At 43.2% G+C, this 13,050-nt stretch overlaps 1 protein-coding gene across 1 annotated transcript in view; it reads right to left on the bottom strand.

Annotated features, from left to right (window-relative positions):
* Nucleotides 1–13,050, bottom strand: part of entpd1 (ectonucleoside triphosphate diphosphohydrolase 1) — a 65,431-nt gene that overhangs the window by 2,534 nt on the left and 49,847 nt on the right. The window lies entirely within an intron of this gene.

The raw sequence follows: 13,050 nt of genomic DNA, 5'->3' as shown, positions 1-13,050 counted from the left end.
TGGAGAAGGTAGTCAAGAAGGCAGACGGCATGCTTGCTTTCATTGGCCGGGGCACTGAGTTTAAAAATTGGCAAGTCATGTTGCAGTTTTATAAAACCTTAGTTAGGCCCCACTTGGAATATAGTGTTCAATTCTGGTCACTACACTACCAGAAGGATGTGGAGGCTTTGGAGAGGGTACAGAAAAGATTTACCAGGATGTCCCGGAGGAGGAGATGAATAGTTTGCCGGATATTAAAGATAGAAGGATGGTAGGAGATGAGGGCCTAAATGCAATTACTGTCACTAGAGAGATAGTGCTTATCGAAGGAAATAGAGAGTATTAAATTAAAAGCTGATGTGTTCAGAGTGGCTAAAAGTAGTGGGCGAGTAGAAGATTGGGAAAGATTTAAAAATCAACAAAGAATGACTAAGAAAGTGATAAAGAAAGGAAAGATAGAGTATGAAGCTAAACTAGCGCTAAATATAAAAAATGACAGTAAAAGTTTTTACAAATATATAAAGAAGAGGAGACTGGCTAGAGTGAATGTTGGACCCTCAGAGGATGAGAGGGGGGATTTAGTGGTGGGAGATGAGGAAATGGCTGAGGCCTTAAATAAGTTTTTTGCCTTGGTCTTCACGGAGGAGGACAGGAATAGTTTGCCGGATATTAAAGATAGAAGGATGGTAGGAGTTGAGGGCCTGATAGCGATTACTGTCACTAGAGAGATGGTGCTTGATAGACTAACGGGACTGAAGGTAGACAAGTCCCCAGGACCGGATGGAATGCATCCCAGGGTTCTGAAGGAAATGGCAGAGGTGATAGCGGATGCCTTAATGATTATTTATCAAAATTCGCTGGACTCCGGGGAAGTACCAGAAGATTGGAAAATGGCTAATGTTACGCCGCTGTTTAAAAAAGTTGCAGACAAAAGGCAGGGAATTATAGGCCGGTTAGTTTAACGTCTGTAGTTGGAAAAATGCTAGAATCCATCATCAAAGAAGAAATAGCGAGGCACCTAGAAAGGAATGGTTTGATAGAGCAGACGCAGCATGGATTCGTTAAGGGGAAGTCGTGTTTGATGAATTTATTGGATTTCTATGAGGATGTGACTATTGCGGTAGACAGAGGGGAACCGGTGGATGTGGTGTTTTTAGATTTCCACAAGGCGTTTGATAAGGTGCCTCACAAAAGGTTGCTGCAAAAGGTTAGGGTGCATGGAGTTGGGGGTAAGGTGTTAGCGTGAATAGAGGATTTGTTGTCTAATAGGCAGAGAGTTGGTATCAATGGGTGCTATTCGGATTGGCGGTTGGTGACTAGTGGAGTGCCCCAGGGATCAGTGCTGGGGCCTCAGCTATTTACCATTTATATAGATGATCTGGAGGAGGGGGCTGAGTGTAGGGTGACGAAATTTGCTGATGACACGAAGATGAGTGGAAAAGCAAATTGTGCGGAGGGTGTGGAAAGTCTGCAGAGAGATCTGGATAGGCTGAGTGAGTGGGCAAGGACCTGGCAGATGGAGTATAATGTTAGCAAGTGTGAGGTTATCCACTTTGGCAGAAATAATAGTAGGAGGGATTACTATTTAAAGGGCGAAAAGCTGCAGCATGCTACGGTGCAGAGGGACCTGGGGGTCCTTGTGCATGAGTCGCAAAAACCCAGTCTGCAAGTGCAGCAGGTGATCAAGAAGGCGAATGGAATGTTGGCCTTTATAGCGAGGGGGATAGAATATAAAAGCAGGGAGGTCTTGCTGCAACTGTACAGGGTACTGGTGAGGCCGCAGCTGGAGTACTGTGTGCAGTTTTGGTCACCGCACTTGCGCAAGGATATTTTGGCCTTGGAGGGAGTGCAGAGAAGGTTCACTAGGCTGATATCAGAGATGAGGGGGTTGGACTATGAAGAGAGACTGAATAGACTGGGTCAGTACTCGTTGGAGTTTAGAAGGATGAGGGGGGATCTTATAGAGACATATAAGATAATGAAGGGGATGGATAGGGTAGAGGTACAGAGATTCCTCCCACTTAGAAAGGATAGCAGGACTAGAGGGCAAAGCCTCAAGTGGTGGGGGGGGGGGGGGGCGCAGTTTAGAACAGAGTTGAGGAGGAACTTCTTCACTCAAAGGGTGGTGAATCTCTGGAATTCTCTGCCCGTTGAAGTGGTGGAGGCTGCCTCGCTGAATATATTTAAGTCACAGGTAGATAGGTTTTTGATAGACAGGGGAATTAAGGGTTATGGGGAGAAAGCAGGAAAGTGGAACTGATCCACTTCAGATCAGCCATGATCTTATTGGATAATGGGGCAGGCTCGAAGGGCTAGATGGCCTACTCCTGCTCCTATTTCTTATGTTCTTATGTTATAAGAACATAAGAACATAAGAAATAGGAGCAGGAGTAGGCCATCTGGCCCTTCGAGCCTGCCCCGCCATTCAATAAGATCATGGCTGATCTGTCGTGGCTCAGTTCCACTTTCCCGCTCTCTCCCCATAACCCTTAATCCCCTCTCTTATCAAAAACCCATCAACCCGCTTCTTAAAAATATTTAGCGAGGCAGCCTCCACCACTTCAACGGGCAGAGAATTCCAGAGATTCACCACCCTTTGAGTGAAGAAGTTCCTCCTCAACTCTGTTCTTATGTTGCCTGGTATGGAGGGTATTAGCTATGAGGAGAGATTGGAGAAACTTGGTTTGTTCTCACTGGAGCGACGGAGGTTGAGGGGCAACCTGATAGAAGTCTACAAGATTATGAGGGGCATGGACAGAGTGGGTAGTCAGAAGCTTTTCCCCAGGGTGGAAGAGTCAATTACTAGGAGGCACAGGTTTAAGGTGTGAGGGACAAGGTTTTAAAAGAGATGTACCAGGCAGATATTTTTACACAGAGAGTGGTGGATGCCTAGAACCCGTTGCCAAAGGAGGTAGCGGAAGCAGATACGGTAGTGACTTTTCAGAGGCGTCTTGACAAGTACATGAATGAGATGGGAATAGAGGGATATGGTGCCCGGAAGAGTAGGGGATTTTAGTTCAGTCGGGGCAGCATGGTCGGTGCAGGTTTGGAGGGCCAAAGGGCCTGTTCCTGTGCTGGAATTTTCTTTGTTCTTTGTTCTCTAGGTGGGACAGTGGATTTAGCTGTTTGAAGCAAGGTGAATAAAAAATGGACAGAGTAATGGCAGATGAAGTTTGTCACAAACAGATGCCCCACATTAGCAAGACATATGTTTAGAATGGTGCTGAAATAGCCCACGTGGAAGTTGAAATAGAATTGGTGTATTCAACTCAATGTACAATGTTCAACCAATAAACGGCCACAACTCCTTATGCAATAGGATGTTAAACCATATAGCCAGAACCATGGATAAGTCAAAGTAATGATCAAACTATACAAAGTTCTGTTCAATCCCACCTTGAGCATTATGTCCAATTCTGGTCAGACCCACTAGGAACAGCGTGTCCAGTTATGGTCAGACTGCACCTTGAACACTATGATCATGTGCTGGGGATGATACACAAAAAACCCACAAGGATTATTCCTAATCTGAAAGATCTGGAAGTTCAGAAACGATTGGAAATCCAATTCTTCAGATTTGAAGGGGGGTATCAGAGGCAGAGAAAATGGAACGGAAAGGAGCTATTGGAATATTTAAATTGTAAGAATGGGACAAGGTTTTAACTGTTAAAGTTAGTAACATTAGTTGGAAAATTTCTTCCCACTTATCAACAGATGAAATGGACTCCCAGAGCAATACAATAACGATCAGTGGAATCAGTAAAGATCAGTGTATGCAGTGAAAGAGAGAATTTGGAATTACTTTCATCAATAAACGGAGATGGGAGGAGTGTCATCAATAATATAAAATGATGATCTTGTGATGGGTAATGAGGACTTGCACTTAGAATAGTGGCAGTAGAGCTTGGATGAGCAGAGGTTTATGGAGTGTACGAGGTGTACAGTCTGCCTGGAAATACCCTTACTGCTCAGCAAATATCCCTGAAAAAGGTACATGTGAAGTTAGATTTGGAACATGATAAAGCAACTGTCTTTGGAACGTTAGTAGATTAGCAATTTACTCAATCAGGACATCTTTTAACTAAGCATCTCAAATGAAAATATTAATGGAATCCATAAGACATAGGCACAGATTTCGGCCCATCGCGTCTGCTCTGTCATTCAATCATTGTTGATAGAATCAGGTGTCAGGATTTGAGAGAAAAAATGCAAATTGTTTTAAACTTTGTTCATTACCCCTCTTGTCACGATTAAAAGTCCTACTAAAGGATGTGGAGTCGTTGATGATGAGTACACCAAGCTATTTGTGGAAATTAGTCAAAAATATGATAAATGCAAAAGGTATCGGAACACTACCATGGTTATTACAAATCTCTCATTAACACCTTAATGAGGTGTAGCTATGGATATGAAGGTATGGGACAAGGACTGAAACATTTCAATGTGATATTTCATAGACGTGCATTAAGATTCAGTGTTTCTAAAGTAAGACATAGTGATTGTGAATAAAATCATGGGAAGTGGGTGGGCCAGACTGGGGCATCAGCTCATTTTTTACCTGATGGCGGGGGTGGTGGGGCTTTTATCAATGACTAATTTAGAGAGATGTGTAACATGCTGAAAACCCAGTCAGAGAGTGATCGCTGGGATGCTGCATAAGATCTTAACTAACTGACCAAATTCCAAGTTAACATCTCCCTGGCGTGGATGTTCCATACAAAGAATTTGTTCCAAATGGCTGGGGACTATATCTGTTGGTTGTTTGGAGAAATCCAAAAATATTTTCTGTGATGTGAACCATGTAACCATAGAAAATTACAGCTCAGAAACAGGCCTTTTGGCCCTTCTTGTCTGTGCTGAACCATTTTTTGCCTAGTCCCACTGACCTGCACTTGGACCATATCCCTCCACACCCTCTCATCCATGAACCCATCCAAGTTTTTCTTAAATGTTAAAAGTGACCCCACATTTACCACTTTATCCGGCAGCTCATTCCACACTCCCACCACTCTCTGTGTGAAGAAGCTCCCCCTAATATTCCCTTTAAACTTTTCTCCTTTCACCCTTAACCCATGTCCTCTAGTTTTTTTTCTCCCCTAGCCTCAGTGGAAAAAGCCTGCTTGCATTCACTCTATCTATACCATCAAAATCTTATACACCTCTAGCAAATCTCCCCTCATTCTACTACGCTCCAGGGAATAAAGTCCTAACCTATTCAATCTCTCTCTGTAACTCAGTTTCTCAAGTCCTGGCAACATCCTTGTGAACTTTCTCTGCACTCTTCCAACCTTATTTACATAGGTGACCAAAACTGTACACAATATTCTAAATTCAGCCTCACCAATGCCTTATATATGTGGGATTATCTTCTGGCCTTGGAAGGGACTACATTTAATTCCACCTTTTCTGTTCACTTGAATGAAATACAGGCAGGGAGAAGTCTCAAAAGGTTCAGTGAGCATTATGGTGTCACACAAGGAGCGGCACGGTAGCACAGTGCTAGCACTGCTGCTTCACAGCTCCAGGGACCTGGGTTTGATTCCTGGCTTGTGTCGCTGTCTGTGTGGAGTTTGCACATTCTCCTCGTGTCTATGTGAGTTTCCTCCGGGTGCTCCGGTTTCCTCCCTCACAGTCCAAAGAGATGCGGGTTAGATTGACTGGCCTTGCTAAAATTGCTCTTGGTGTCCTGAGATGCGTAAGTCAGAGGGGTTAGTGGGTAAATATGTGGGGATATGGGGGTATGTCCTGGGTGGGATTGTGGTCAGTGCAGACTTGATGGGCCGAATGTACTGTACTGTAGGATTTTGATAAGACTGTCAGAGATAGACTTCTTTCTGGGGATTTAGTGTGATGTAAAAAAAAGAGGTGGACAGGTCTGTATAAAGTGATAGGGTGGGATGGTAATCAAAGTATTCAGATATATTCATCTAGATTAACTGGGATAAAGCTGCAGGATTTGAACAATGAGTAGAAGATGATGAGGTACTCTGCACTCTGCCATATCCCGATGTCCGACAGTTAAGAGGAGCTGGATAGACAAAGTGATAACGATGCACAGAAGAAGGTTACTTTACCCCAGGTCAATTCCCAAAATATGTATCAGAAGGAGCCAGTAAATGGAGATCATTGTAGGGAGAGAACGGAAAGCCACTGGCAAATTCAAACATTGGCTGTATGTTCAAGATGATGGGCAAGTAATAAGATCTAAATGAGTTAAAACAGTGGAAAGGAAGAAAACAGTGTGAGTTCCCACAGCAGATCTGAAAGCGACTCTGGCCTAGGGAATTACAGTCACATACTGGCATTAATGGAGGGAGGGAGGGGTCACATAGCAATGATCTAGAAAGAGATGGAAGGGCAAGGAGAGTCATAGTTTGACTAGAACAAGGACTATAGAACAATTTCTAAGAGATTAGAAGCAGAAGCCTGTTACTGGGAAGGTTTGGTCACTATTTAATATAAAGTGTCAATTTGAATAATCAGAAATTGTACATCATCAAAGGAAGTGATGTAACATCACAGGATCTGATCTCTTTCTTGCAGCCTGATGTAAGACCACAGTAAGATGTCTCAATATCACTCCTGTTTTCATACCTCATCAGGCTTAGTAAATATTCTGTATTAGTCTAACAATACCAAGAATATTATCCAACAATACCAAGTATATGATGGCAGCGAATGAAATAAGAGTTATGGTGAAGTCTTTACCATTGCTAGAAAGCTCCCAAAAAGTCATAGTGCATGGCTGATTTGGTTTTGGAGATTTAACAGATCACACCAGGTCTTGTTGCAAAGACAACAGTCAGCAGGTCAGTATACAGTTACATGTAACAGAAGACAATATCCTTGTCGGGCAGGGTAGTGTGGTTACAGCGACTGAGGCCCAGAGTGAGATTGGGAGCCACTTAAACCACTGAACTGATGCCCGTGACATTTTCCTTCCCAACAAGACGATGGGGCTGTCAAGGGATGGATCTCTTCAAACACAGACAAGATGTTTTTGATTGGATGGACAAAAGTTAAATAATTGCTGGGTCACACTTCAGAAGCAGCGATTGCAGAATGAGATATCCCAGGCCTGGTTATTTCAGCCAAGAGATTGCAGCTCCCCAATGAATACTTTAAAGAGCTCATGGCATCATATGGATTCATTCAGACTACCAAAATACCCTCAAGCTAACTGAACACTGTACACTGTACTCTGTACACTGAAAGTATTGCTGAATAACAATCCAGCCCAACCCGCACTTTGTGTTATTGTTTAAATCCACCCCAAAATGGTTTAGCATAATCGCAACTCCTCCTGAAAAGAAAACTTGGGAACTCAACTCCCTACTCTCTCCCACACACGCACACACTCAGGCTGTGAGTACAAACTGATGACTTGGACAAAGTGAATGAGAGAGGACAAATATTTTTCCAGTGCAGAACTATGACAAATGTAACAAGACATGAAATCTACCAGCGTTCTAATGAAGAGAGGCAGTTTGGATCAGAGACCAGGCAAGTGGTTGAACAGAAATCACATCCACACTCCTACATTATCTATAGAGTATGGTTATGGTGAGATGCCCTGACGAAGGAACAGCGTTCCAAAAGCTAGTGGTGTTTGCTACCAGATAAACCTGTTGGACTTTAACCTGGTGTTGTGAGACTTCTTACTGTGGTGAGATGGAACAAACATGTACTGGTTGCCACATAGAAGCTAACTCCGATTCTGTGGAAGGAGTCATCTACCCAATCAAACTGGTCAGGGATGTTGCATTTATCCATCAAGCTAGATTCACCTTCCATGAGCAGAGGTAGCTGGACCTGTGAGGGACACACTGTACTGAGGACAGGATAAATAGGTGGAACAAGGATAGAGGTTCTGCTGAAGGAGAATGAGCAGCTAGGCACTAAATTAAAAAGCAGAACCAAAAAAAAATAATTTCTGGATTACTACCTCAGCCACAAACTAATTGGCATGAGGTGAATAAGATTAAAGAGGTATACATGTGACTTTTACCAGGATGTTGCCTGGTATGGTGGGAAGGTCTTATGAGGAAAGGCTGAGGGACTTGAGGTTATTTTCATTGGGGAGAAGAAGGTTACAAGGTGACCTAATTGAGGCATACAAGATGATCAAAGGATTGGATAGGGTGGACAGTGAGAGCCTTTTACCTCGGATGGTGATGGCTAACACAAGGGGACATAGCTTTAAATTAAGGGGTGGTAATTATAGGATGGATGTCAGAGGTAGGTTCTTTACTCAGAGGGTAGTAAGGGCGTGGAATGCCCTGCCTGCAGCAGTTGTGGACTCGCCAACTTTAAGGGCATTCAAATGGTCAGTGGATAGGCATATGGATAATATTGGAATAGTTTTGGTTAGAGGGTCATTAGATTGGTTCCACTGGTCGGTGCAATATCGAGGGCCGAAGGGCCTGTACTGCGCTGGAATGTTCTATGTTCTAAAGTTGGTGTGGGAGAAATAGGTTTGAATTCATGGGAATGCCCCAGCAGTGTGGAAGGAGGGACTTATTCCAATGGGACGGTCTACACCTGAACTACAATGGAATGACAGTCCTGGTATAATCAGGGCTGTAGAAAGACTTAAATCAAAATTAAAGGAGAAGGTAGGACCGCAGGTTAGTGATGAGGTGGATTGTTATCAGAAAATAAAAGCAAGGGACAGAACATGTGAACATCATTTTGGAATTTTGTAACTGTAGGGCAAGTCAATAATAGAACAAACTTAAAGACTTTGTGTCTGAATGTACAAAGCATTCGGAACAAAATTAATGAGTTCATCGCACAATTCAAGACAAAGAGGTATGATTTAGTGGTGTATTTTGAAAGGAGAGACAGAAAGGAAAAGAAGGCGGTGCAGGTTTCCTGGTGAAGGAAGGGATGAGTGCTATAGTGAGAAATGATACTGAGGATCAAGAAGTGGAATCAGTCTGCGTAGAAATAAGAAATAGCAAAGGAAAGAAGTCCCTGCTAGGGGAATCTATAGGTCCCCAAACAGTATTCCGCAGTGAGGCACAGTATAAACTAGGAAATACTGGGGACTTCTTGCGTAATTTGCACATAGACTGGATTAATCAAATTGGCAAGGGTAACATTGAGGGAAAGTTCATTAAATGTATTAGAGATTGTTTCTTGGAGCAATATGTTGTGGAACCAACCAGAGAACAGGCTATTCTGGATTTAGAACATAGAACATAGAACATAGAACATTACAGCGCAGAACAGGCCCTTCGGCCCACGATGTTGCGCCGACCAGTTACAAAAACAATGACCCACTAGCCTATACCAATCCCTTTTCGTCCATAAACCTATCCACGGATCTCTTAAATGCCCCCAAACTAGACGCATTTACAACTGCAGCAGGCAGGGCATTCCAATCCCTCACCACCCGCTGGGTAAAGAACCTACCCCTGACATCCGTCCTGTAGCTACCCCCCCTTAATTTAAAGCCATGCCCCCTCGTGCTAGCTTTCTCCATCCGAGGAAAAAGGCTATCACTATCCACCCTATCTAAACCTCTAATCATCTTATATGTTTCAATAAGATCCCCTCTTAGCCGCCTTCTTTCCAACGAAAACAACCCTAAATCCCTCAGTCTCTCCTCATAGGACCTCCCCACCATACCAGGCAACATCCTAGTAAACCTCCTCTGCACCCTCTCCAACGCCTCCACATCCTTCTTGTAATGCGGGGACCAGAACTGCACACAGTACTCCAAGTGCGGCCGCACTAGAGTAGTGTACAGTTGCAACATTACACTGCGACTCCTAAATTCAATCCCCCTACCAATAAACGCCAAGACACCGTACGCCTTCTTAACAACCTTATCTACTTGATTCCCAACTTTCAGGGATCTATGTACACACACACCTAGATCCCTCTGTTCATCCACACTATTCAAAGTCCTCCCGTTAGCCCTATACTCGACACATCTGTTGCTCCTACCAAAGTGAATTACCTCACACTTCTCCGCATTAAATTCCATCCGCCACCTCTCGGCCCAGCTCTGCAACCTATCTAAGTCTCCCTGCAGACTATGACACCCTTCCTCACAATCTACCACACCTCCAATTTTGGTGTCATCAGCAAATTTACTAATCCACCCAACTATACCCTCATCCAGATCATTAATAAAAATTACAAACAACAGTGGCCCCAAAACAGATCCCTGAGGCACACCACTCGTAACCGAACTCCATGATGAATATTTACCATCAACCACCACCCTCTGTCTCCTATCCGCTAGCCAATTCCTGATCCAACTTCCTAGATTACCCACAATCCCATACATCTGCATTTTCTGCAGAAGCCTACCATGGTGATTTGGTCTTGTGTAATGAATAAAGATTAATTAATGACCTCAGTTTGAGTTTAGAAAGGTAAGAGGGGATCTGATAGAAACTTATAAAATTCTAACTGGGTTGGACAGAGTAGATTCAGAAACAATGTTCCTAATTCTAGGGGAGTCCAGAACTAGAGGTCGTAGCTTGAAGGTAAGGGGTAAATCTTTTTGAATTGAAGTGAGGAGAAAAAGTGGTGAATGTGTGGAATTCACTATCACAGAATATAGTTGAGGCCAAAACCATTGATTGATTTCAAGAAATTAGACATAACAACTGGGGCTAAAGGGATCAAGGAATATGAGGGACGGGGGAGAGGAATCAGTATATTGAATCTGATGATCAGCCATGACCAAAATAAATGCTGAGCAGGCTCAAAAGGCTAAATGATCTGCCCCTGCTTCTCGTTTCTATAGTTAAGGATCCTTTAGGGAAGAGTGATCATAGTATGCACAGTGAAATATTTCAAGAAATGTTTTTGAAACTACCTAAAGACATGAGTGATGTCAAAAAGTAGGTGTGGAAACTATATGTTTATGGACTGGATGATGCGCTGAGTTCCATCTTGGTTCCGTCTATTTTGTCAAAAGTAGATTGCATTTAGCTGAAAGCAGCAATGTTATACTGGTATCACAAAGAGAAACTCTCAGGCATCTTTATGATACGTGTTGATGATTTTCTGCAGAACTTAAGCAATTTGGTTTAGATAAAAAAGACAGTAGGACTAGGGGGCACAGCCTCAAGATAAAGGGGAGGCGGTTTAGAACGGAGTTGAGGAGGAACTTCTTCACTCAAAGGGTGGTGAATCTCTGGAATTCTCTGCCCGTTGAAGTGGTGGAGGCTGCCTCGCTAAATATTTTAAGACGCGGGTTGATGGGTTTTTGATAAGAGAGGGGATTAAGGGTTATGGGGAGAGGGCGGGAATGTGGAACTGAGCCACGACAGATCAGCCATGATCTTATTGAATGGCGGGGCAGGCTCGAGGGGCTAGATGGCCTACTCCTGCTCCTATTTCTGATGTTCTTATGTTCTTACTATGAAGATTGGAGTCAGGTTAGAGGACTTTTAGATGGAAAACGTGGGATTCTCTGGCCCCCTGCAGCATGTTTCTCGCTGGACTGCCATTGGCTGGTGGCGGTATCTTCTGGTCTTGCTGGTGTCAATGGGATTTTCCAATGAATCCACGCCATGCCGCTGGGAAACAGGTGATGGGACTGCACCACCGGCAGGGCTGTAAGTTCCACTGGCTTGAACAAATGGAAGATCTCCCCGGTAGGGTTAGACAGAGTAGGTCAGGAATAACCTTAAATCAACAAGTGTTAATCAAATTGAACCTGGTCCTTACAGAGATGATCTTCCTTCCAAGGAAAAAACAGAGCAATTAAGATGATTGAATAGTTAAACTGGCTGTGCATTCGGATAAGACCCAGCGGCAGGTATGGCACACTGGAATTTAGTACAGCAATGAAACCCGTTTTAGTTAAGGAGATTCTGAGGGAAAATCAGAAATTAAATTTGAAGAAATGTACGCTCAAGTTTCCGGGTGAACTGAAAGATATGAAGTTAGTCCATTTTAGTGAATTTCTTTTAGTACAACTGGATTTATCAAATTCTTAGTTGATGAAAACAGACAATGTTGCCCCTTGGCCTGGGAAGCCAAGATAATAAAAAGAATGGTTAAAAGTTACCTAGCCGCAGGAATAGCAGCACCGGTAGAAGCACAGACATGGTATTTGGAAGGAAATCCTACAAGAGGCAGTCTGAGAAAAGGATGCCCATTGAATGATGTGTGAATAAACAGTCTCTGTGGGATAAGGGTCATTCAGTGACCAGTGTCACTGGGGAAAAGGTGAGTATTGACCTCCCTAAAATCAAGGGAATGTTAGAGAGGAAGGAGATCTCAAAAACGGGCCAATGGGAGTCACCAATTATCAGGCAGCTTTACAAAGAGAAATGCTTGTTGGAGGTCCTGGAAAAGGAATGGCTTGTGTTGCAAAAAGTCTGGAAAACCAATCTTTTTCCTTTGAGTGCATGATAATGATTGCAGTATGTTGTACTTTTTGTTTGAAAGAAGGAAGCCTGTTATTGGTTGGTTGATTGTGTTGTTAAAAGATACACAGGTGATGGACATTGTGAGATTAAGAGCACCTCTCCATGGATGTGTAGGTGGTCAGAGATTCCTGTTCATGACTTCTGGGCAGCCCAGTGACAGGAGTGTATCATTTTGATTTAATTAGTTTCCTTTAAGGTTTTTCTTTTGTTATGGTGCCTCTTTATGAGGCAATTACTTAAATTTGTTAATTTATCCATTTGTTTATTGTTTAACCTCAAAAGGTTATAAAGGAGGGGGGTCTTTGAAGAAGCTGGGTTAGTATTAGGAGGCAGAAATCAGTAACTTTGCATCTTGTGAATTAACCTATTCTCAAGATCTGTCTCTGGTTTTGTATTTCAGCGCACACCTTGAATCCATTGGACATTTCACAGCTCAAAGTCGGCAGTCTTGGTGAGGGAGAAAATCAGATTAGGGATTCCATTTAGGATCAAACAGAACATCAAGATTGTGAACAGCCTAATCTAACAGACAGCCTGACTCGAAACGTCGGCTCTATTCTCGCTCCAGAGATGCTGTCAAACCTGCTGAGTTTCTGCAACATTTCCTGTTTTTGTTTCAGGTTCCAGCATCCACAATTTTTTGCCTTTATCTTTGGGATTTATACTGAGC

This window comes from Carcharhinus amblyrhynchos, chromosome 17 (assembly GCF_965287045.1).
Source record: "Carcharhinus amblyrhynchos chromosome 17, sCarAmb.v2.hapA, whole genome shotgun sequence".
NCBI lineage: Eukaryota > Metazoa > Chordata > Chondrichthyes > Carcharhiniformes > Carcharhinidae > Carcharhinus > Carcharhinus amblyrhynchos.
The sequence above is the reverse complement of the archived record's forward strand: the minus strand, read 5'-3'. Positions and strand labels throughout refer to the sequence as shown.